Source organism: Schistocerca nitens, chromosome 2 (assembly GCF_023898315.1).
Source record: "Schistocerca nitens isolate TAMUIC-IGC-003100 chromosome 2, iqSchNite1.1, whole genome shotgun sequence".
Lineage (NCBI taxonomy): Eukaryota > Metazoa > Arthropoda > Insecta > Orthoptera > Acrididae > Schistocerca > Schistocerca nitens.
In genome coordinates this window covers 392,710,010-392,734,499 of record NC_064615.1, presented here as the reverse complement: position 1 = coordinate 392,734,499, position 24,490 = coordinate 392,710,010, and the positions used below count along the sequence as shown (strand labels likewise).

The window sequence follows — 24,490 nt, the reverse complement described above, 5'->3', positions numbered from 1 at the left end:
TCGAGCTCTGATTTCTCTTATTTTGTTATGATGATTATTTTTCCCTACGTAGGTGGGTGTCAACAAAATATTTTCGCATTTGGAAGAGAAACTTATTGATTGAAATTTCGTAAATAGATCTCGCCGCAAAGAAAACCGCGTTTGTTTCAGTGACTGCCACCCCAACCCGCTTATCATATCAGTGACATTCTCACCCCTATTACGCGATAATACGAAGCGGGCTGCCCTTCTTTGCACTTTTTGATGTCCTCCGCCAGCAAAATTCCAGAAAAAGACGGACAAGTGTAAAGTAAGCTGTGTCTTTAGTGGGTTTGTCGCATCTTCTAAGTGTTCTGCCAGCAAAGCGCAGTCTTTGTTTCGCCTTCCCCACGATATTATCTATCTGATCTTTCCAATTTAAGTTGCTCGGAATTGTAATTCACAGGTATTTAGTCGAATTGACAGCCCTTATATTTGTGCGATTTATAGTATACCCACGTGGATGACCTCGCAGTTTTCTTTGTTTAGTGCCAATTGCCACTTTTCGCACCATACAGAAATTCTCTCTAGATCATTTTGTAATTGGAATTGATCGTCTGATGATTTTACTAGACGGTAATTTAAAGCATCATCTGCAAACAATCTAAGGGGACTGCCCAGATTATCACCTAGATCATTTATGTAAATCAGGAACAGGAGAGGGCCTATGACACTACCTTGCGGAACGTCAGATATCACTTCTGTTCTACTCCATGATTTATCTATCACTACAAATTGTGACCTCTCTGAGAGGAAATCAAGAATCCAGTCACACAACTGAGACGATACTCCATATGCACGCAATTTGATTAATAGTCGCTTGTGGGGAACCGTATGAAAAGCCTTCTGGAAATCTAGGAGTATGGAATCGATCTGAGATCGCTTGTCGACAGCACTCATTACTGTTGCACAAGAACGATATTTTCAGAATCCGTGTTGGTTATGTATCAATAAGTCATTTTCTTCAAGAAGATTCATAATGTTCCAGTACAGTATATGCTCCAAAATCTTACTGCAAATTGCGGTCAGTGATATAGGTCTGTAATTCAAAGGGTTACTCCTATTTCCTTTCTTGAATATTGGTGTGACCTGTGCTACTTTCCAGTCTTTAGGAACAGACCTTTCGTCAAGTGAGCGGTTGTTAATGATTGCTATGAAAGGCGCTGTTGTGTCTGTATACTCTGAAAGGAACGTGATTGGTATACCATCTGGACCGCCTTTCTTAAGTGATTTGAGTTGTTTCGCAACACCTAAGATATCTACTTTTATGTCACTCATGCCAACAGCTGTTCTGGTTTCGAATTCTTGAATATTTACTTCGTCTTCTCCATGAAGGAATTACGGAAAACTGTATTTAGTAACTCCGCTTTAGTGGCACCATCATCGGTAACATTTCCATCGCTATTGCTCAGTGACGGTATTGACTGTTTTTTGCCACTGGTGTACTTTACATACGACCTGAATCTCGTTGGGTTTTTACCATATTTTGAGACAATGTTTCATTGTCGTTCTACCATATTTTTAGACAATGTTTGATTATGGAAACTATTAAAAGCATCTCGCATTGGCGTCCGCACTAAATGTCGAGCTTCCGCGAAACTTAGCCGGTCTTGGGGATTTTGCGTTCTTCTGAATTTGTCATGCTTTTTTCGTTGCTTCTGCATATTATAATGCAATCGCTGTCGTAGTAGACACAGGCGAGAGCAAATTTCCACACTCGACGATTTAAAACATCATTAATGCCTATGTGCAGCTGCTGGTATTGAACCCTATAATCAACTATGTGCGATGAGGGGCGTACCCGGAAAGAAGTACCTGTGTTCGCCCCAGCATTGTACCTTGTCGTCAAATCTTCCAGAGATCTCTCTTTATCCTGCTTTACAGGGCGACTAAGCATCACTTCCCATAGGTGCTCACAACAGTAGCACTCGAACTGTCAACCATCTTCGCCGGTTCCGAGGCGCTAGTTCCTTGGGGCGGGGCCATCACAATCCGCCGCCTGTGAAAATTTCATCCGTCAGTGGATTTCCCCATCTGTGGCCCGTACTGTCGCTAGAATGATTCCCTAATCGTCTCCATCAGTTTATATACTTTCATTACCGCGTTACTTGACCGCAACGCTGCCAATCAGTATTCAACCTCGCACTGGGCAGTGGTCATAAGGTTTTGGCTGATCAGTGTAAACTGCATTTTTAACTGGCCTCCCTCTATTTTCCGAGTGTTAATTTCTACTCATATCACCGACTGATTTCTTCTCAACTCGTGTACCTCAGTAAATCTGTTCTCGTGTACTACTACACAAAACACGCCAGTAAACAATAGCGAAAAGATCATGCAGTTGCTCTATCGTACAGTCTTACAGAGACCACTACTGCGTCTACGACTTTCTGGAGGAAAAAAACATTTAAACTGACAGTTCGGACACAAGCGTAATGATACAGTGGCGCTCTTCAACTGAAGCTGTACTGACAGGCTTCCTGGTAAACTGCGATTTGCCAATTTATAGACTTTTGATCCATGAGTCGCCCTTTAAACTTTTACAAATGATGTTTTAACGTATAACCAATATAAAGCTGGTAACAAATTTGCTGTTCTTCAGTTAGGTGCAGCAGTATGTCACCACCTGGCAGACGTGGACATAGTCATAATTTGACCATACATTTTAATGATGGAAGACACTGTTGCAACGGTACTCGTATACCAGTAAGTACGTACCTCAGGATTTTTAAAATCCTGAGGTACGTACTTGGGTTTATATTGGTTTACGTCACTTGTCTACAATTCTGAAATACAGGGTGTTTCAAAATGGATATACGGTTTTAAGGCTGTCGACATTTTTTTTTTATCGAGTTGAGCCACTGTGGATTGCGTTGAAACAACCAATTTCATTTTAGTGTCTAGGTCTTGATCTTGTTCCAGCTTTGACTTCCTGCCAGTATCTTCTGAGCCCACCAAGAAGTAGCTGTTTATGCTCTTCGGGTAATGGTCCTCTCCGTCGTTTGGACGTTGATGCCATTTTAAAACCTTGGTAGTTGTTCACCAATCTTCTAAATTTTTTCCTGTCAGGAATTTCACTCTCTGAGATACCAATCTGCCTAAGGTCTTTTTCACAGTCTTCGAACCATCTTGACCTTGTTTTCTTAGACTGGATGAAACTCCATATTCTTTTTCTTAGTCGGTCACCGTTCATCCTCATGCGATGAACCGTAAAATAACAGTCGTCTCTTCTTAATGGATGCTGTGATAGGTTCTGTCTTGCTGTAAAATTCCTCATTTGCTCTAGATTAGATTAGATTAGATTAGATTAATACTAGTTCCATGGATCATGAATACGATATTTCGTAATGATGTGGAACGAGTCAAATTTTCCAATACATGACATAATTAAGTTAATTTAACAACATACTTAAGTTAATATAACAACTTTTTTGTGTTTTTTATTTATTTATTTATTTTATTTTTATTTTTTAAATATTTTTTGTTTTTGTTTTGTTTTTCTTAATTTATATCTAAAAATTCCTCTATGGAGTAGAAGGAGTTGTCATTCAGAAATTCTTTTAATTTCTTCTTAAATACTTGTTGGTTATCTGTCAGACTTTTGATACTATTTGGCAAGTGGCCAAAGACTTAAGTGCCAGTATAATTCACCCCTTTCTGTGCCAAAATTAGATTTAATCTTGAATAGTGAAGATCATCCTTTCTCCTAGTATTGTAGTTATGCACACTGCTATTACTTTTGAATTGGGTTTGGTTGTTAATAACAAATTTCATAAGAGAGTATATATACTGAGAAGCTACTGTGAATATCCCTAGATCCTTAAATAAATGTCTGCAGGATGATCTTGGGTGGACTCCAGCTATTATTCTGATTACACGCTTTTGTGCAAATAATACTTTATTCCTCAGTGATGAATTACCCCAAAAGCAATGAGTGAAAATAGGCGTAGTAAGCTAATTTACTAAGATGTTTATCACCAAAATTTGCAATGACCCTTATTGCATAAGTAGCTGAACTCAAACGTTTCAGCAGATCATCAATGTGTTTCTTCCAATTTAATCTCTCATCAATGGACACACCTAAAAATTTGGAATATTCTGCCTTAGCTATATGCTTCTGATTAAGGTCTATATTTATTAATGGCGTCATACCATTCACTGTACGGAACTGTATGTACTGTGTCTTATCAAAATTCAGTGAGAGTCCATTTACAAGGAACCACTTAGTAATTTTCTGAAAGACAGTATTGACAATTTCATCTGTTAATTCTTGTTTGTCAGGTGTGATTACTATACTTGTATCATCAGCAAAGAGAACTAACTTTGCCTCTTCATGAATATAGAATGGCAAGTCATTAATATATATTAAGAACAACAAAGGACCCAAGACTGACCCTTGTGGAACCCCATTCTTGATAGTTCCCCAGTTTGAGGAATGTGCTGATCTTTGCATGTTATGAGAACTACATATTTCATCTTTCTGCACTCTTCCAGTTAGGTACGAATTAAACCATTTGTGCACTATCCCACTCATGCCACAATACTTGAGCTTCTCTAGCAGAATTTCATGATTTACACAATCAAAAGCCTTTGAGAGATCACAAAAAATCCCAGTGGGTGGTGTTCGGTTATTCAGATCATTCAAAATTTGATTGGTGAAAGCATATATGGCATTTTCTGTTGAAAAACCTTTCTGGAAACCAAACTGACATTTTGTTAGTACTTCATTTTTACAGATATGTGAAGCTACTCTTGAATACATTACTTTCTCAAAATTTTTGGATAAAGCTGTTAGAAGGGAGATTGGACGGTAATTGTTGACATTAGATCTATCGCCCTTTTTTTGCAAAGGTATAACAATAGCATATTTCAGTCTATCAGGGAAAATGCCCTGTTCCAGAGAGCTATTACACAGGTGGCTGAGAATCTTACTTATCTGTTGAGAACAAGCTTTTAGTATTTTGCTGGAAATGCCATCAATTCCATGTGAGTTTTTGCTTTTAAGCAAGTTTATTATTTTCCTAATTTCAGAGGGAGAAGTGGGTGAGATTTCAATTGTATCAAATTGCATAGGTATGGCCTCTTCCATTAACAGCCTAGCATCTTCTAATGAACACTTGGATCCTACTATATCCACAACATTTAGAAAATGATTATTAAAAATATTTTCAACTTCTGACTTTTTGTTCGTAAAGTTTTCATTCAATTTTATGGTAATACTGTCTTCCTGTGCTATTGGTTGACCTGTTTCTCTTTTAATAATATTCCAAATTGTTTTAATTTTATTATCAGAGTTGCTGATTTCAGACATGATACACATACTCCGTGATTTTTTAATAACTTTTCTTAATATAACACAGTAGTTTTTATAATGTTTGATAGTTTCTGGGTCACTACTCTTTCTTCCTGTCAGATACATTTCCCTTTTCCGGTTACAAGATATTTTTATACCCATAGTAAGCCATGGTTTGTTACAAGGTTTCTTACGAGTATATTTAACTATTTTCTTGGGGAAGCAGTTTTCAAATGCATTTACAAAAATGTCATGAAATAAATTATATTTTAAGTTGGCATCAGGTTCACGGTACACCTCATCCCAGTCTAACTGCTGTAGGCTTTCCCTGAAATTTGCAATTGTTAAATCGTTGACTGAACGTACTACTTTGGAGTACGCTACTCATTCGCCATTGTCCATCAACCCATCTATTACCTAGGATTTTCCTTAGTATCCTACGCTCTCGCTTTTCCAGCCGCTCAGCTTGACCTTGCTCCTTCATGGTCAAAGTTTCGCACTCATATAAGCCCTCAGGTTTTACAGCTGTATTATAATGTCGGAACGGCCCCTATACTCATAGACCTATTGTTATAGGTGTTCTTTGTCAGTTGGTATGCTTGGTCTAACTTCCTCATCCTGACATTTATTGCTTCTTCTTCTAATCCAGTCTCCTGGATGACTTCACCGAGATATAGATATAGGTGTTCGTTCTTCCCGCGCGCTATACGAGATTGGAACAATAGAGAATTGTGAAGGTGTTTCGATGAACCCTCTGCCAGGCACTGCCAGGCACTTAAATGTGATTTGCAGAGTATCCATGTAGATGTCGATGTATATGTAGATACCTGAAATTCTTAACTCGTCCGATTTTTCTCAGATAGGTGATCATCCATTCAGGTCCATCACAGATGTTCGTCATACATTTTGTCTTTTGAATAGAGATCTGGAGTCCAACTTTTTCAGCAATTTCTGACAGCCTATTGATCTTGTTGACTGCTGACTCTATGTTGTTATCAAAAATGGCCAGGTCATATGCAAAGGCCAAGCAGTCAATGTGCACCCCTTTGTTCTTAGGACCAAGTCTGAACCGCTCTTCATTTGTTTCTTCCTTGGTTAAAACTTCCTCCACTCTCGAATGACCGTTTTCCAAGACGCAGTTGAAAAGGAGTGGGGATAGTCCATTTCCTTGTCTTACGCCCGTTCTGATTGTAAAGGGTTCTGATATCTCACGCATAAATTTTATTTTTGACACTGTATTAGTAAGAGTTTGTTTGATCAGATTTCTTGATGTATCCTCCACCCCAGACTCTTCCAAAATATTCATTAATGCCTGTCGGTCGATTGTTTGGAGTAATTATTACATTCAACTTACAATTATAAATACCACATTAAATGAAAGAGGAACTCAATTTTTTTTCTTATTGGCGTTCAATGTAAGTACCATTCGTGGCACATCGAGTCGTTAGGTGAGCTCTTCTCAAATATCGAGCAGTGTGTCTGGAGTAATTGTTGCTACAATGCTGTTTCTAAAGTCGGGAAGATCAGCTGGTAGCGGTGACACACTCACATGATCCTTTATGAGCCCCCAAAGGTAAAACTTCACGTTGCTTCAGACCGTGTGTGAACGTGGAGATTGTGCAAAAGTAGCTCTGTCAACCGGCTCCTTGCAATCCAGTCCACCGGTCGGGAACAATGTTGTTTAACCAATCGTGTACTGAGTTATGCCAGTGAGGCGGCGCACCATCTCTCTGAGAAATAAAGTTCTATGGTTCAGATTCTTCCAATTCAAGAAAGAGCCATAGTTCTACCACATCAAGATAAGAAACACCGGCTACAGTTGTTGCAACGAAAGAGTAAGGCCCATAAACTTTCCGCTATGATATGCCGCAAAGAACATTCAGCTGTATCATCTTGTGGCAATTAGCTGACACCAGATGCATGCATTATGGGTGTTCACATTTCCGCGTATGAGAAATGTCGATTTATTACTGAAGAGTACACGATCCACAAAATCTTTATTCTCATTCAGCAACATTTCATTTGCAAATCTGGCACGTCAACCGTAGATTGTAGGTTGCAAAAACAGCAAACGATAAGGACGCAGTTGCAAGCGTTTCCTTAATTTTCCACACAGACTTCACTGGAATTGCTAATTCACGACTAGCCTTCCAAACTTATTTCTTGGGGCTCCGCGTGGAAGCAGAAGCACCAGCCGCACAGGCGGCACACACGGTTGCTTCAACCTGAGAAATCTGCAGTGGCGGAGCACGGTCTCACCGAGGGACATAGAAAAAATGGCTCTGAGCACTATGGGACTCAACTGCTGAGGTCATAAGTCCCCTAGAACTTAGAACTACTTAAACCTAACTAACCTAAGGACAACACACACATCCATGCCCGAGGCAGGATTCGAACCTGCGACCGTAGCGGTCGCGCGGTTCCAGACTGTAGCGCCAGAACCGCTCGGCCACCAGCGGCCGGCGAGGGACATAGAATGCTGTATGACGAGACACAAATGGTTGCCCCTGCATCTCGCTATTGGGACTGTGTTTTAAAAGAATCCATAGAGATTCGTTTATCTGATAATCTTATTAACGGAGACAAGGGTTATCTTTTAAGCAAGACTTGGAACCCCGTGTTATCGGACATTAAAAAACAACGGTCTGTGTTTCGATCGTCGGAATAAATTTTTAATTTTTGATAGCGATATCTCGATTTCGCCTGTTCCCACCACTGGCGGCGCGGTATGTTTACTTGCGCTAGAAGGCAGCTACGGCACCTTCTCGCGCACGCGTTGTGGGCCTTCTGCGGCCTATATAGGGGCCACCGCTTGCGCTGAGAAGTCAGTTCCGGCGGGATCGTGTGCCAGCACACTCACCTGAAGATAGCGGCCAGTTGGACCGCGGAATTATTGTGTCAAGATGACATTATGATCCGGCTGCACACAATATTATCCATTATTACGCCGGGAAAGCCATCGTAGTCATATTTGATGTACTGTAATATGTATAAGCAGAGAATTTGGGTCTAATGGGAGGTGTTCTAGGATTGTCTGTACGGTTGTGGTCAATACTGTGTTTGGATGGTGTAGTAGTCAGCACATCTGCCTTGTAAGCAAGAGACCTGGGTTTGAATCCCAGCCTGCCACAAATTTTCAACTTGCTCCATTGATATAAACCAATGCTCACTGGCAGCTAATGTCTTTAATTCCTTTTTGTGTTAATTCATAGGGCTGCATTATCAAAATGATGTCTGTTCATGCATATATGTTCTAAAGAACAGACACCACATATGTACTACAATACCTAATTTTTGTTGCGATACTTTCATCAAAATTGCATGTACTATTGACAATGGAAGACGCCATTGTTGAATGTAAGGACTTCAATGCTGTTCTTTACATACATTACAACTTTGTGCCTACCATATAAATAGATTGAGTATGCTCCTCTGATTCAGTTGTGTTCTGGTCTAGGTAATCTCAAGCCATAGTTCAGGTAGTTTGTGAATGGATGAGAACTGTTATTGTCACTGATGTTTATCGGCATTGTTCGAATATGTATGCTTGTGTTAAAATACCCATTTAGTGTTACAGCACCGAATAGATGTATCAGCTAATGGTATACACAATTTTGAAATTGTAAAATAAGTATTAATGATACAAAGTTATAATAGTGTTACATATGTATCTTCCATATGCTTTTATTACGTACAGGGTGAGCACAAAGTCTTGCCCTGAGTATAAAAATTTATTACAGAATAACCGCTTGACATAATAAGTTACATTTGATGCCGTTACATAGGTTAGTGTTACTAGTTTTTTTAAGACCACTTACGTAAGTAAACCTCAACGTGTGCTTACTTGGTAGATCGGAGAATGTCGAGGCGGTATTCCAATTGCCGCCAGGTGTTGCGTAACATATGTTCTGTCACAGTACCGACAGCAGCTTTTATCAGCCTTGGGTTCGTCGAGTTCGTCGACGTCAGCAGCTGGTGTGACGAAGACTCTGTCCTTGGTATAGCCCCAGAAAAAATAAAGTCAAGGGGCGTAATGTCTGGAGAGTAAGTAATGTCCGCATCGGTGGATTGGAAGGAACAGTCCAACACCCTGGTCATCCCACTCTCCACACATTACGCCCCTTGATTTTCTCTTCTGGGGCTATATTAAGGAGTCTTCGTCACACCAGTTGCTGGCGTCGACGAATTCAAGGCTAGGATACAAGCTGCCGTGGGTACTGTGACAGAACACATGTTACGAAACGCCTGGCGGGAACTGGAATACCGCCTCGACATTCTCCGAGCTAACAAGGGAGCACGCATTGAGGTTTACTAACGTAAGTGGTCTTAAAAAAAACTGGTATCACTAACCTATGTAACGGCATCAAATGTAACTTATTATGTCAAGCGGTTATTCTGTTATAAATTTTTATAACTTTGTGCTCACCCTGTAGAACATCCAGATATACTCAGCGAAGACATACTGTTTGAACTAGATGCAGGACAGTAAATTCACCAACTCTGTGGTGCTTGTACAAGAAAATGTGTAGACTTGCCTAGCTGACAAAGTGTGCAGCGTGGTGTGGTGCTGTCGCAGGGGCCGAGGCGAGCAGCGAAGGCAGCGCGGGCTGGTGGCGGCCCACAATGCTGCTGTTGCTGCTCGTGCTGCTGCTCGTCGTCTTCGTCCTCATCTCGGGCATCCTGCTCTACTACAACTGTACGTAGCCTACTCGCCCACCTGCTGCAACTGCGTGCACTCGCAGCTCTGCTAAAACTGTACCTACGGCTCTGCACAACAGCAGGTCTTTACGAGCAACTGTACACGTCCAATTTCTCTACTACAACTTTAAAATACCCAGTTTCCCAACTTTACAATATCCAGTTTCCCTACTATCACTTTACATTATCACAGCTCTATTACTAATGAAAACAGAGGTGGCAAAAGTGACGGGATACGTCCTAATATCGTTTCGGACCTCCTTTTGCACGTTGGAGTGCAGAAACTCGACGTGGCATGGACTCAATAAGTCGTTGGAAGTCAGCTGCTGAAATATTGAGCCATGCTGCCTCTATATAATTGCAAAACTGTTGCCGGTAAAGGATTTTCTGCACCGACTGACCTCTCAACTATGTCGTACAAATGTACGATGGGACTCACATTGTGCGACCTGTATGGCCAAACCGTTCTCTCGAATTATCCAGATGTTCTTCAAACCAATCGCGACCACTTGCGGCCCAGTGACACGTCACTGTTATACACAAAAATTCCATCGTTAGGTACAATACATATGTAGAATTGTGGACAGTTGGGAATGTGACTGTCACGGGAAGCGTGCAAGGGATAAGTCCCTGCAGTCGCGCTATTCACCTGTGTCCTCGGTGGCTCAGGTCGATAGAGCGTCTGCCATGTAAGCAGGAGATCCCGGGTTCGAGTCCGGTCGGGGCACACATTTTCAGCTATCCACATCGAGGTATAACAACAACACCTGTCGGCAGCTGAGGTTGTCAGTTAGTCATCATTTATTCCAGGGAAAAGCTGCACGGTCATCAACAGTAACTGTTCTTTCGAGAACAAGTTACTGTCTTCATATATACAGGGTTATTACAAATGATTGAAGCGATTTCACAGCTCTACAATAACTTTATTATTTGAGATATTTTCACAATGCTTTGCACACACATACAAAAACTCAAAAAGTTTTTTTAGGCATTCACAAATGTTCGATACGTGCCCCTTTAGTGATTCGGCAGACATCAAGCCGATAATCAAGTTCCTCCCACACTCGGCGCAGCATGTCCCCATCAATGAGTTGGACAGCATTGTTGATGCGAGCTCGCAGTTCTGGCACGTTTCTTGGTAGAGGAGGTTTAAACACTGAATCTTTCACATCACTATGCGTGAAACTTGCCCGCACGCGTTCAACCGTTTCTTCGCTGACTGCAGGCCGACCCGTTGATTTCCCCTTACAGAGGCATCCAAAAGGTTTAAACTGCGCATACCATCGCCGAATGGAGTTAGCAGTTGGTGGATCTTTGTTGAACTTCGTCCTGAAGTGTCGTTGCACTGTTATGACTGACTGATGTGAGTGCATTTCAAGCACGACATACGCTTTCTTGGCTCCTGTCGCCATTTTGTCTCACTGCGCTCTCGAGCGCTCTGGCGGCAGAAACCTGAAGTGCGGCTTGAGCCGAACAAAACTTTATGAGTTTTTCTACGTATCTATAGTGTGTCGTGACCATATGTCAATCAATGGAGCTTCAGTGAATTTATGAAATCGCTTCAATCATTTGTAATAGCCCTGTATAGTTAAAGGCTACCCAGCCATTGACCTTCGTCTGTGCGAATGCGCACAGGTTGCCCAAACTCTTACGGGAACCGCCAAAGCGTGCGCGAGTAATTAGTGGCTGGGAAAATGTCTGTAAGGTACAATACATATGTAGAAGTGTGGACAGTGGGGTATGTGAGCCTCACGGGAAGCGTGCAGGGGATAAGTCCCTGCAGTCGCGCTATTCACTTGTGTCCTCGGTGGCTCAGGTGGATAGAGAGTCTGCCATGTAAGCAGGAGATCCCGGGTTCGAGTCCGGTCGGGGCACACATTTTCAGCTGTCCACAACGAGGTATAACAACAACACCTGTCGGCAGCTGAGGTTGTCAGTTAGTCATCATTAATTCCATCGTTGTTTGAGAACATGAAGTCCATGAATGGCTGCAAATGGTCTCTCCAACTAGCTGAACATAACAATTTCCAGTCAATGACCCATGTAAAGATACCCAACTCCATTATGGAAATACCACCAGCTTGCACAGTGCCTTGTTGCGTCCATGGCTTCGTGGAGTCAGTACCACACTCGAACCCTATCGGCAGATATCGCCAACTGAAATCGGGTCTCATCTGCCCACGCCACGATGTTCCAGTTGTCTAGGGTCCAACCGACATGGTCATGAGCCGAGCAGAGGTGCTGCAGGCGATATCGTGCTGTTAGCAGAGGCACTCGCGTCGGTCGTGTGCTGCTATATAGCCCATTGACATCAAATTTTGCCGCACTCTCTTAACGGATACTTTCGTCGTACACCTCACATTGATTTCTGAGATTTCACGCAATATTGCTTGTCTGTTAGCAGTAACAACTCTACGAACACGCCGCTGCTCTCGATAGTTAAATGACGGCCGCCGACCACTGCGTTGTCGGTGGTGAACAGTAATACACTCCTGGAAATGGAAAAAAGAACACATTGACACCGATGTGTCAGACCCACCATACTTGCTCCGGACACTGCGAGAGGGCTGTACAAGCAATGATCACACGCACGGCACAGCGGACACACCAGGAACCGCGGTGTTGGCCGTCGAATGGCGCTAGCTGCGCAGCATTTGTGCACCGCCGCCGTCAGTGTCAGCCAGTTTGCCGTGGCATACGGAGCTCCATCGCAGTCTTTAACACTGGTAGCATGCCGCGACAGCGTGGACGTGAACCGTATGTGCAGTTGACGGACTTTGAGCGAGGGCGTATAGTGGGCATGCGGGAGGCCGGGTGGACGTACCGCCGAATTGCTCAACACGTGGGGCGTGAGGTCTCCACAGTACATCGATGTTGTCGCCAGTGGTCGGCGGAAGGTGCACGTGCCCGTCGACCTGGGACCGGACCGCAGCGACGCACGGATGCACGCCAAGGATCCTACGCAGTGCCGTAGGGGACCGCACCGCCACTTCCCAGCACATTAGGGACACTGTTGCTCCTGGGGTATCGGCGAGGACCATTCGCAACCGTCTCCATGAAGCTGGGCTACGGTCCTGCACACCGTTAGGCCGTCTTCCGCTCACGCCCCAACATCGTGCAGCCCGCCTCCAGTGGTGTCGCGACAGGCGTGAATGGAGGGACGAATGGAGACGTGTCGTCTTCAGCGATGAGAGTCGCTTCTGCCTTGGTGCCAATGATGGTCGTATGCGTGTTTGGCGCCGTGCAGGTGAGCGCCACAATCAGGACTGCATACGACCGAGGCACACAGGGCCAACACCCGGCATCATGGTGTGGGGAGCGATCTCCTACACTGGCCGTACACCACTGGTGATCGTCGAGGGGACACTGAATAGTGCACAGTACATCCAAACCGTCATCGAACCCATCGTTCTACCATTCCTAGACCGGCAAGGGAACTTGCTGTTCCAACAGGACAATGCACGTCCGCATGTATCCCGTGCCACCCAACGTGCTCTAGAAGGTGTAAGTCAACTACCCTGGCCAGCAAGATTTCCGGATCTGTCCCCCATTGAGCATGTTTGGGACTGGATGAAGCGTCGTCTCACGCGGTCTGCACGTCCAGCACGAATGCTGGTCCAATTGAGGCGCCAGGTGGAAATGGCATGGCAAGCCGTTCCACAGGACTACATCCAGCATCTCTACGATCGTCTCCATGGGAGAATAGCAGCCTGCATTGCTGCGAAAGGTGGATATACACTGTACTAGTGCTGACATTGTGCATGCTCTGTTGCCTGTGTCTATGTGCCTGTGGTTCTGTCAGTGTGATCATGTGATGTATCTGACCCCAGGAATGTGTCAATAAAGTTTCCCCTTCCTGGGACAATGAATTCACTGTGTTCTTATTTCAATTTTCAGGAGTGTATCTCAAATTTGATATTCTCGGCACGCTCTTGTTACTATAGATCTCGCAATATTGATACCCTAACGATTTACGAAGTGGAATGTCCCATGCGTCTAGCTCCAACTACCATTCCGCTTTGAAAGTCTGTTAATTCCCTTCGTGCGGCCACAATCACATCGGAAAGTTCACATGAATCAGCTGAGTACAAATAACAGCTACGCCAATGCACTACTCTTTTATACCTTGCGTACGTGACATTACAGCCTTCTGTATATGCACATATTGCTATCCCATGATATCTTTTTCACCTCAGTTCACTCACAGCTCAACTAAAATATTGCGTACCCGTAGTTTTATTGCAATAGCACATACCCATTATTCCATTTATAGCGGTATACACTCATAGCTCTTCTAAAACTACACAGGATGATTTTGCTAAATGGGGACAAACTATAGGAAACGACCGCTGAGATAATAAGGAGCAGAAAAGGTCATGCGGACATTTGGCCGGAAATGGATTCCTAGGGAGGTACAGTGTAGTTTCCAATTATTGAAAGCACATTTGGGAATACACCAGAAAGTAGGGATATTCTATCTACACCAGAGTTTTAACCGCACTCGGCTTTGAACTGGAGCACTATATGTAGTAGCGACATTGTTCTTTGAACCACCAAAGAGAGAAAGAAAGTCAGAGTGAACCTGCAGGAACTGCAAATATGGTTCACCATTGAAGAAGGATAACTGGCCCCACGAGACGGTCGGCAGTTACCCTAAAAACACCAACGCATTTTTCATAACGCGTAGCTCCATGGCAGGGCTTGAGCGAAGGGTTTATTTAATGCCCACCACAAAAAATTTAAAAACAATTCTTTATTTGCTACTGATTTTTATTAACAATATACCTTTAAAATAGCTGCTGATGTATAAGTGCTTTCCAGAAACTGACAATATCCTTTATCACAATCTTAACAACACCAATGCATTTTCCATAATGTGGTCAGCATGGGGAGAGGTATTTTACGACCACCACCAAAAAATTAAAAAATACAAATTTCGTTAACTGCCGCAGACTTTTATTCAAAAAACACTTTTAAATATTTATAGATGTGCAAGCAGGGTCCTAATCCTGAAAATATGAATGTGACATTTGTTGCGAAAAGTCATATTCACTAGTAAGACAAATTTTTGGGTTGAGTTTTAGCAAAAAATTTCAAACAATTACAGAAGCTTGTCGATACTGCCCTTCGTAAAGGTAACCTCGTCTCTGTATACAATGAATGACAGAAATATCAGCACCAGGGTGGTCTGTGTGACAAACCAGAGACAAAAACGTTACTTTAGAGGCAAGGCCTTACGCAATAAAGCCTGCACACATTGGAAGTCACACCGGTAGTGACGGCCATCGACGAAAATGTTGCACAGAATTGCCTGGCTCACCCCCTGCTAGCGTGTCACCTGCCTAGTGTTGACAACGAGGTCACTGCCGAAGATCTTCTATCTCCATTGTCAACTGGATGTACCTCCCTCGGAAAGTATTTACGACCATACGTCCATATGACATTTCTTGCTGCTTGTGATTCCAGGGACCGTTTCCAGAAGTATGTTACCACTTAGCAAAATCACCATGTATACAATCACTACTACAACTAAACGTACCCACTGTTCTGTTTAGTGACAAGTAAAAGTTCTACCAGGTCGACATTGATAGTAATTAGCGAGTTTAACATCTAATAAGAGACACAGCGATAACTAGTTTTAAATGGGTGTAATGTGTTCCCAGTTTGTAGGGTGTTAGTATGTAGGTGATATAAAATTTCAGGGATGATGAAGAAGAGGAAGCCGGCCGAAGTGGCCGTGCGGTTAAAGGCGCTGCTGTCTAGAACCGCAAGACCGCTACGGTCGCAGGTTCGAATCCTGCCTTGGGCATGGATGTTTGTGATGTCCTTAGGTTAGTTAGGTTTAACTAGTTCTAAGTTCTAGGGAACTAATGACCTCAGCAGTTGAGTCCCATAGTGCTCAGAGCCATTTGAACCATTTTTTGAAGAAGAGGAAATGTATAAATCTGAAATAAGGAACTCTGTATCACAAATGCTCGAATAGAAAATTATGAAGAGGGAACGTGTGGTATATCTTTCTCAGTACCATATGAGAACCTAAGAATCGTTGTTTGCACGATCTAATATATTTATTATGAACGTACTTTTGAACACTGTAAAGCAGAGGACGAAAGGAAAAAACCACTAATGCCGATGGCCTGATACGAGTGCTGACTTGGTAAGTCCTGATGTGAAGATTGCAGTCCATATAACAGCAGCTGAAGTCCGTTACGGTATAATTCTTCTGGGTGTTTGATCGTGTCATACGTAATAAAGCTATGAGTACCCTCTATTGCTGACAGACTTCATCAGTATGAGTACTTCTGGTTTGTGGTTGCTGCTTTAAATTTATTATTTAGCAATGACTGGACATTTTGAGATACAATTTTTTGAACTGTTCTCCTCAGTAGATCCCCAAGTAGCTACCACTGTGATCTAGCCAAACTGAAGACTTCACAGTTCTGTAACTAGTAACTATAACCATCGACAAAAACTTTCAGCAACATGTACTCTTTGCGCCAGTACTTGTGAAAGTTGACTTTCAGCTACGCGTAACGGCGCGAGCTTAACGCGCGAGGGCTCGTTGCCACAGGCAGCCACTTGCCGTAATATGCTGCGGCGGCATTGCGCCACGCCACCCATTTACACGCTGCATCCTGCCTGTTGGGCAGTGACGAGCCGGTTGCCGAAATCAGCGACGCTTCGGCACACGGCGCGTGTGACGTTCGCGTCAGCCACACCACCAAACATCCGTTATGGCTCTTATAAACACAGGCCGACCCACCAGGCTGGTCGTTGAATCGATGAGTCTTCGAGTTGGCGTCCTCTACAATGAAGGTTTCCACCACGCATCCGCCTTCGCTCCTGACAGTACCACCTGCTAGAGGGTCTATTCGCAGCGCTGATGGGCCCTCCTAGCAACCGAGCCACTGCTCGTTCGCCAGAGCCGGACGCTTCCAGCCAGACATAGGTCCAGGGCTCGTACTCACATTCCTCCCACTGGGCCATCCACCAGGCATACAACCGGCCAAGCCATGATACCTCGCACCGCCACTCATCCACAGCCGGCAGCTCGAGTATGCTGATATTGCCAAACCCTATATCGCCATGAAGAGCTAGACATGGTGACAGCTGGCTGCATCATCACTAGACTCCATGCACCAGCGTCCGGGAGCACCATACCTGACGCCCGCCTGACGGGGGCACAAGCCTCCAACAAACACCGAAATACACTGACGGTTAAAAAAAATCGCAATACCGTAAGGAGTTATGCGACACAAAATAAAGTTTTCCAATCTGGAGGATGATGTCTACTCCAGTTTCGCAATAGTCGCATAAGAGTGGCTGTTAGTAGCGCCACTGTCAGGATGCAAATCAAGTTTGCTTTAACTATGTGTTGTAACGGTCATGATTGAGATAGGACGCGGTGAGTTGATGTTAGTCAAGAATGTCTCTAAGCTGACTAAGAGGTCATTATCAGTAGTTCACTGAGTTTGAACTAGGTCGTGTAATAGCACTACGAGAAGCTAGATGTTTCTTCTTCGATATCGCAGAAAGACTTGGTGGGAATGTAGCCACTTTACAAGATTGCTAGGAGCGGTAGTCACGAGAGTGTCCAACACAGCTAGCTCTTTATTCCCATCAAGTAATGAGTGCTGTCGACAAAGGATCTCAGATCGATTCCATATTCATAGATTTCCAGAAGGCTTTTGATACTGTTCCTCACAAGCGACTATTAATCAAATTGCGTGCATATGGAGTATTGCCTCAGTTGTGTGACTGAATTCGAGGTTTCCTCTCAGAGAGGTCACAGTTCGTGGTGATAGATGGTGAATCATCGAATAAAACAGAAGTGATATCTGGTATTCCGCAACGTAGTGTCATAGGTCCTCTGCTGGTCCCGATTTACATAAACGATCTAGGTGATAATCTGAGCGCCTCCCTAGATTGTTTGCATACGACGCTGTAATTTACCGGCCGGCCGAAGTGGCCGTGCGGTTAAAGGCGCTGCAGTCTGGAACCGCAAGACCGCTACGGTCGCAGGTTCGAATCCTGCCTCGGGCATGGACGTTTGTGATGTCCTTAGGTTAGTTAGGTTTAACTAGTTCTAAGTTCTAGGGGACTAATGACCTCAGCAATTGAGTCCCATGGTGCTCAGAGCCATTTGAACCATTTTTTTTTTGTAATTTACCGTCTAGTAAAATTGTCAGACGATCAATTCCAATCACAAAATGATCTAGAGAGAAATCGCACAATTCTAATGGCTGTCATTTCGATCAAAATGGTTCAAATGGCTCTGAGCACTATGGGACTTAACATCTATGGTCATCAGTCCCCTAGAACTTAGAACTACTTAAACCTAACTAACCTAAGGACATCACACAACACCCAGTCATCACGAGGCAGAGTAAATCCCTGACCCCGCCGGGAATCGAACCCGGGAACCCGGGCGCGGGAATTTCGATTAAATACCTTGGAATTACAATTACGAGCAACTTAAATTGGAAGGACCACATAGTCGCATAAGAGTGTCCTTATTAGCGCCACTATCAGGATGCAAGTCAGGTTTGCTTTAGCTACACATTGTGAGTGTTGGTTACCGTTGAGATAGGACGCGGTAAGTTGATGTAAGTCAGGAATGTCTCTAAGGTGACAAAGAAGTCATTATCAATACCTCACTGAGTTTGAACACTGCGCTTTGTTGGCAAAATACTTAGAAGATGCGACAAACCCACTAAAGAGGCAGCCTACATTACACCTGTCCGTCCTCTGCTGGAATATTTCTGCGTGGTGTGGGATCCTTACCAGGTAGGATTGACGGAGGACATCGAAAAAGTGCAAAGAGGGGCAGCTCGTTTCGTGTTATCGCGCAATATGGGTGAGAGTGACACTGATATGATACGCGAGTTGGGGTGGCAGTGACTGAAACAAAGGCGGTTTTCTTTGCGGCAGGATCTATTTACGAAATTTCAGTCGTCTAATTTCTCTTCCGAATGCAAAAATATTTTGTTGACACCCACCTACGTAGGAAGAAATCATCATCATAATAAAATAAGAGAAATCAGAGATCGAACGAAAGGATTTAGGTGTTCCTTTTCCCCTCGCGCCATTCGAGAGTGGAATGGTAGAGAAGTAGTATGAAAATGGTTCGATGAACCCTCTGCCAGGCACTTAAGTGTGAATTGCGGAGTAAATGTAGATGAAGATGTAGATGTAGAATGTACGGTCGCAAGAAGACCGGGGTCTGGATGGCCACGTGGCACTACCTAAGAGGCAAGACCATCTTCTGCAGCGTATGTCTCTGGCGCATCAAACTGCGTCTGCAGCAGCTGTTTGAGCAGCAGTTAGCATCACCGTGACACAAAGAACTGTTACAAATAGGATACTTCAAAGACAGCTCCGAGCCAGACGCCCTGTAGCGTGCATTCAACTGACCCCAAACCGCCTCCATTTTAGACTTCAGTAGTGTCAAGCGACATGTCATTGGAGGGCAGGGTAGACGTCTGTTGTGTCTCCTGTCGAAAGTTGGTTCCGCTTCGGCACCAGTGATGGTCATGCGTTGATTGGAATAAGGCAAGTTGAGGGCCTGCTGCCAACCTTTCTGCGTGCTGGACACACTACGTGCGATTTAGTATGAGAACTGGAGCATTCTCGTAGTTATCCCACGCACCCTGACTACAAATTAGTACTCAATGTTGCGATTCGATCGGTTTTGCTGCTACCGGGAGCTGTTTTCTAACAGGATAACGCTCGCCCAAAAACCGCTGCCGTAACCCAACATGCTCTACAAGTGTCGACATGTTGCCTTGGCCTGCTCGATCATCAGACCTGTCTCCAATCGAGCACATACAGGTCATCACTGGACAACAACTGCAGCGTCACTCGCAGAGAGCATTAACCGTCTCTGTATAGACCTGTTGTTGTGGTCTTCAGTCCTGAGACTGGTTTGATGCAGCTCTCCATGCTACTCTATCCTGTGCAAGCTTCTTCATCTCAAAGTACCTACTGCAACCTACATTCTTCTGAATATGCTTGGTGTATTCATCTCTTGGTCTCCCTCTACGATTTTCACTCTCCACGCTGCCCTCCAATACTAAATTGGTGATCCCTTGATGCCTCAGAACATGTCCTACCAACCGATCCCTTCTTCTCGTCAAGTTGTGCCACAAACTTCTCTTCTTCCCAATCCTATTCAACACCTCCTCATTAGTTATGTGATCTAACCATCTAATATTCAGCATTCTTCTGTAGCACCACATTTCGAAAGCTTCTATTCTCTTCTTGTCTGAACTATTTATCGTGCATGTTTCACTTCCATACATGGCTACACTCCATACAAATACTTTCAAAAACGACTTCCTGACACTTAAATCTCTACTCGATGTTAACAAATTTCTCTTCTCCAGAAACGCTTTCCTTGCCATTGCCAGTCTACGTTTTATATCCCCTGTACTTCGACCATCATCAGTTATTTTGCTCCCCAAATAGCTAAACTCCTTTACTGATTTAAGTGTCTCATTTACTAATCTAATACACTCAGCATCACCCGACTTAATTCGACTGCATTCCATTATCCTCGTTTTGCTTTTGTTGATGTTCATCTTATATCCTCCTTTCAAGACACTATCCAATCAAGTGTAAATGTAGTCCATCAGCTAAGGAGGTGGCTTACAAAACACTCGTTCGACCTATACCTGAGTATTGCTCATCAGTGTGGGATCCGTACCAGGTTAGGTTGACAGAGGAGGTAGAGAAGATCCAAAGAAGAGCGGTGCGTTTCGTCACAGGTTTATTTGGTAACCTTGCAAATGGTTCAAATGGCTCTGAGCACTATGGGACTTCACTGCTGAGGTCATCAGTCCCCTAGAAATTAGAAGTACTTAAAGCTAACTAACGTAAGGACATCGCACACATCCATGCCCGAGGTAGGATTTGAGCCTGTGACCGTAGCGGTCGCACGGTTCCAGATTGTAGCGCCTAGAACCACTCGGCCACTCCGGCCGGCTTTGGTAAGCGTGATATCGTTACGGAGATGTTTAGCAAACTCAAGTGGCAGACTTTGGAAGAGAGGCTCTCTGCATCGCGGAGAGGGTGCGTTTCTGGATGAGGTATCGAATATATTGCTTCCTCCTACTTATACCTCCCGAGGAGATCACGAATGTAAAATTAGAGAGATTCGAGCGCGCACGGAGGATTTCCGGCAGTCGTTCTTTCCGCGAACCATACGAAACTGGAACAGGAAAGGGAGGTAATGAATGTGGCACGTAAAGTGCCCTCCGCCACACACAGTTGGGTGGCTTGCGGAGTATAAATATAGATGTAGATGTAACAGGCATGGAACTACATCATACAAAGTGGCATCCGGCACCTGTACAATACAATGCTTGCATGTTTGCATGCTTGCACTTAACATTATGGCTGTTACACCGGTTATTAACGTACCAGCATTTCACATTTGCAATGGCTTATCTCCCACTTACATTAACCTGTGATCTTGCAAAGTTAATCATTTAAATTGGTTACCTATATAAACCTATTCCGGAAATTTCATTACTCAAAATTAATTATTTTTTAGTTTTGAATCTTTTTTCCGTCACTGTAAATAAAGGCTACTACTGACATTGATCCGCTTTTGAATCAGTCTGACCGCTGACCTCCACCTGAGAAAACCCAAACCATTTCATTATGACAGTAATGAAAGAAAAGCTGCGATGTGCACTATCTGACAGTAAACCATATTTAAAACGGTATTCTTAAAAGTAAGCAGAACCAACCATCTCACTGATTGCAAGTGATATTTTTCTTTTTATTTTTCATCATTTCGTCATTTCATTTTTGTTTTCTTGTCATCACACTTTATAAATACTAAGGGAACAAAGATGGCGTCTAGAATCTAGTAAGCGCAAAGAACATACATAAAAACAAAACGATGTTTTGGGGCAAATCTCAGTGCTTTGGTTGTGTAAACGAATTGAAATGTACGTGCAAATATCTCAATTGGTCACAAACCCTTTTCTGTCACGTTTCCGTATCTTTATATTTGGTAGTGATTTAAGTAATCCGGATGACATATTAGAAACATGAAATGTAATAATCACGTTGCCAACAGTGGCAAGATTTTTGTATAAACAATAATTTACTTATTATTACTATTACATTATGTGAGAAGAGTGGGTGTGCGTGTATTTATGAGTCATGTATTAAAAAAGTGTTTTGTTTTGTTCTTCTAGACAATTCCACAGATCACTGCGAACTGGTTACTCAGTATGTGTATGCAGTGTTAATGCACTGAAATCCACCTGATAATGAAAGTTTAAACGTCTGAGACACATTGCAAAAATAAATAAATAGTGACTGGCAACAGTAAACCCGTTGTTTCACAGTTACGATAAAGCCTAACCAAATTTTTTTCGTATTTATTGTAAAAAACTTTGAAAAGGTTAGAAGCTGAAGTAATGAATTAAAGTTTCTGGCAAGGTTGGGACTTGAAATCATGTCTCTTGCTTACTAGGCAAATGTGTTATCTGTTACACCACCCGCGCATTGTAGCTAACACTTCTTCACGGGCTAGCCTAGTTCAGTGCCCTCCCTAATAGAAACCTCAATTCACACCTTAGCCCATCTTGATTTTCCCCTTCTTAAATTGTTAGTACTGCGGAGGCTCTCTGATATTGGAATAGCACCTCAGCTTTGTATGTAATGGGGAAATTCTTCCTTTACCTCTGTCGTAGGTGATCTATTGATCTGATGTAATTACATTTTCCTGGAGACATATTGAGCCTGTCGCGCGGGATTAGCCTAGCGGTCTAAGGCGCTGCAGTCACGGACTGTGCGGCTGGGCCCGGCGGAGGTTCGAGTCCTCCCTCGGGATGGGTGTGTGTGTTTGTCCTTAGGATAATTTAGGTTAAGTAGTGTGTAAGCTTAGGGACTGATGACCTTTGCAGTTAAGTCCCATAAGATTTCACACACACATATTGAGTCTCATCTTTAACTAAGATGAGAGTAGAATTGAAGCAATGAATAAAACTTTTTGCCACAGTCAGGACTTGAACAGGGTTCTCCTACTGCCTAGGCAGCTGTGTTACTTACTACACTACACTGACTTTGTGGCTGACACAGCTGCACGGACTGCTATAGTCCAATTCCCTTCCCTAATACAAACTTCAATTCACATCTTATCCCATTTTGATTTTCTTATTATTAAATTGTCAGTATTGCCAAGGCTCTACAAAATTGGAATAGCACCTGAGCTTTGTACTACATAGGGAAATCCTGTTTGTAAATTTTTTACCTCATAGGGAGGGCACGCTTTCATTGGTCCTTCATATGACAAGATTTGCGTCTAAAGGGTTAATTTTTTATACTGTTAGATTTGACGACTATTTGGACTCCGCCACGACTAGCGACTCGACCTGATATCAAGGTTCAGGTTGGTTAAGCCATGAATGTATATCGTGTTTCGTAATTCACTTCTGTTACGCCAACACTAGGAGTTGAAGCAAGTACTTTTCTTTTCAGTTTGAAGTGTAATTTGGTTCAAAATTTAGGGATGTTGGCCGAGATCTGATCCCGTTCTTGGGCAATTGTTTCGGAAAGATTGGGAACTTCTGCTCTAAGTCACTGATATATAATGTGAACGATAAATGCCCTATTCCAAAAACATAGCGACAGCACTAACTACAAGAAATCCGCGAAAAATACTAGGCAGTTAGTAATAGTTTGCACGAAGCCGAATAACATACACTATGTTGCCTCAAAGCAGAGTGGGCAGACTGCCTTAGTTGGCTGCCAGAGAGCACAATTGCCAGTTCTCGGCAACCGGTTAGGTCCCACGGGCGGCGAGTCTTAGCAGGGGAAATTAACGCCGCAGCCGTGAATGAGTGGCTGGGCTGTTGTATCCCGCCTTTGTCCGGACCTGTCCGGAGGCGGACGTTCGATCTCACGTCGTCGATATCGCAGCCCGAGCGAGGCGTCCGCGCTCGCCGAATGTACACACTGGCTGTTTGCTTTTAATAATCGTTCGAGCTCTCACAATGAACGTACTAGCATCGGTTGTATTCTTCCCCTGTACGGGGCGCCCCGGGCCTTTTTAATTTCGCGTAGCCTCCATGTTAAACGATGTTCATGAAAAAATCCGGAATGAGATAAAAACGTGGATGTTTGGTGGACTACAACGGCTTGTTCACTACTCCAAAATTAAGCATTTCATCCTTTTCGTCACGTGTGGTATCAGACCGCAACAGTAATCCTAGACGTCTGACGTCTGTCGACTGGCACTGAAATTTAGCTTACATTGTAGCGTATTACGTATAGACAATATTCTGAGGTAGTATAACGTACCACAGATCTGTTTGTCTCTTAAATACAGTCTGAATTTAGGACGCTAATCATAGATTCAAGCTTTACTCTAACACACATAATGACAATCGATGTAGGCGTGAAATTGCTCACATGTCGTATAGCATTGCAGGTCGCACACGTCAAGGCTAGAGTAACGGAAAGAAC

General features: G+C 43.4%; 1 long non-coding RNA gene across 1 annotated transcript in view; it reads left to right on the top strand.

Moving 5' to 3' along the window:
* Positions 1-24,490, top strand: part of LOC126234420 (uncharacterized) — a 391,031-nt gene that overhangs the window by 13,797 nt on the left and 352,744 nt on the right. Inside the window, exon 2 of the long non-coding RNA XR_007544721.1 lies at positions 9,885-10,004. This is a non-coding gene — a long non-coding RNA (uncharacterized LOC126234420). The remainder of the gene's footprint in view (positions 1-9,884; positions 10,005-24,490) is intronic.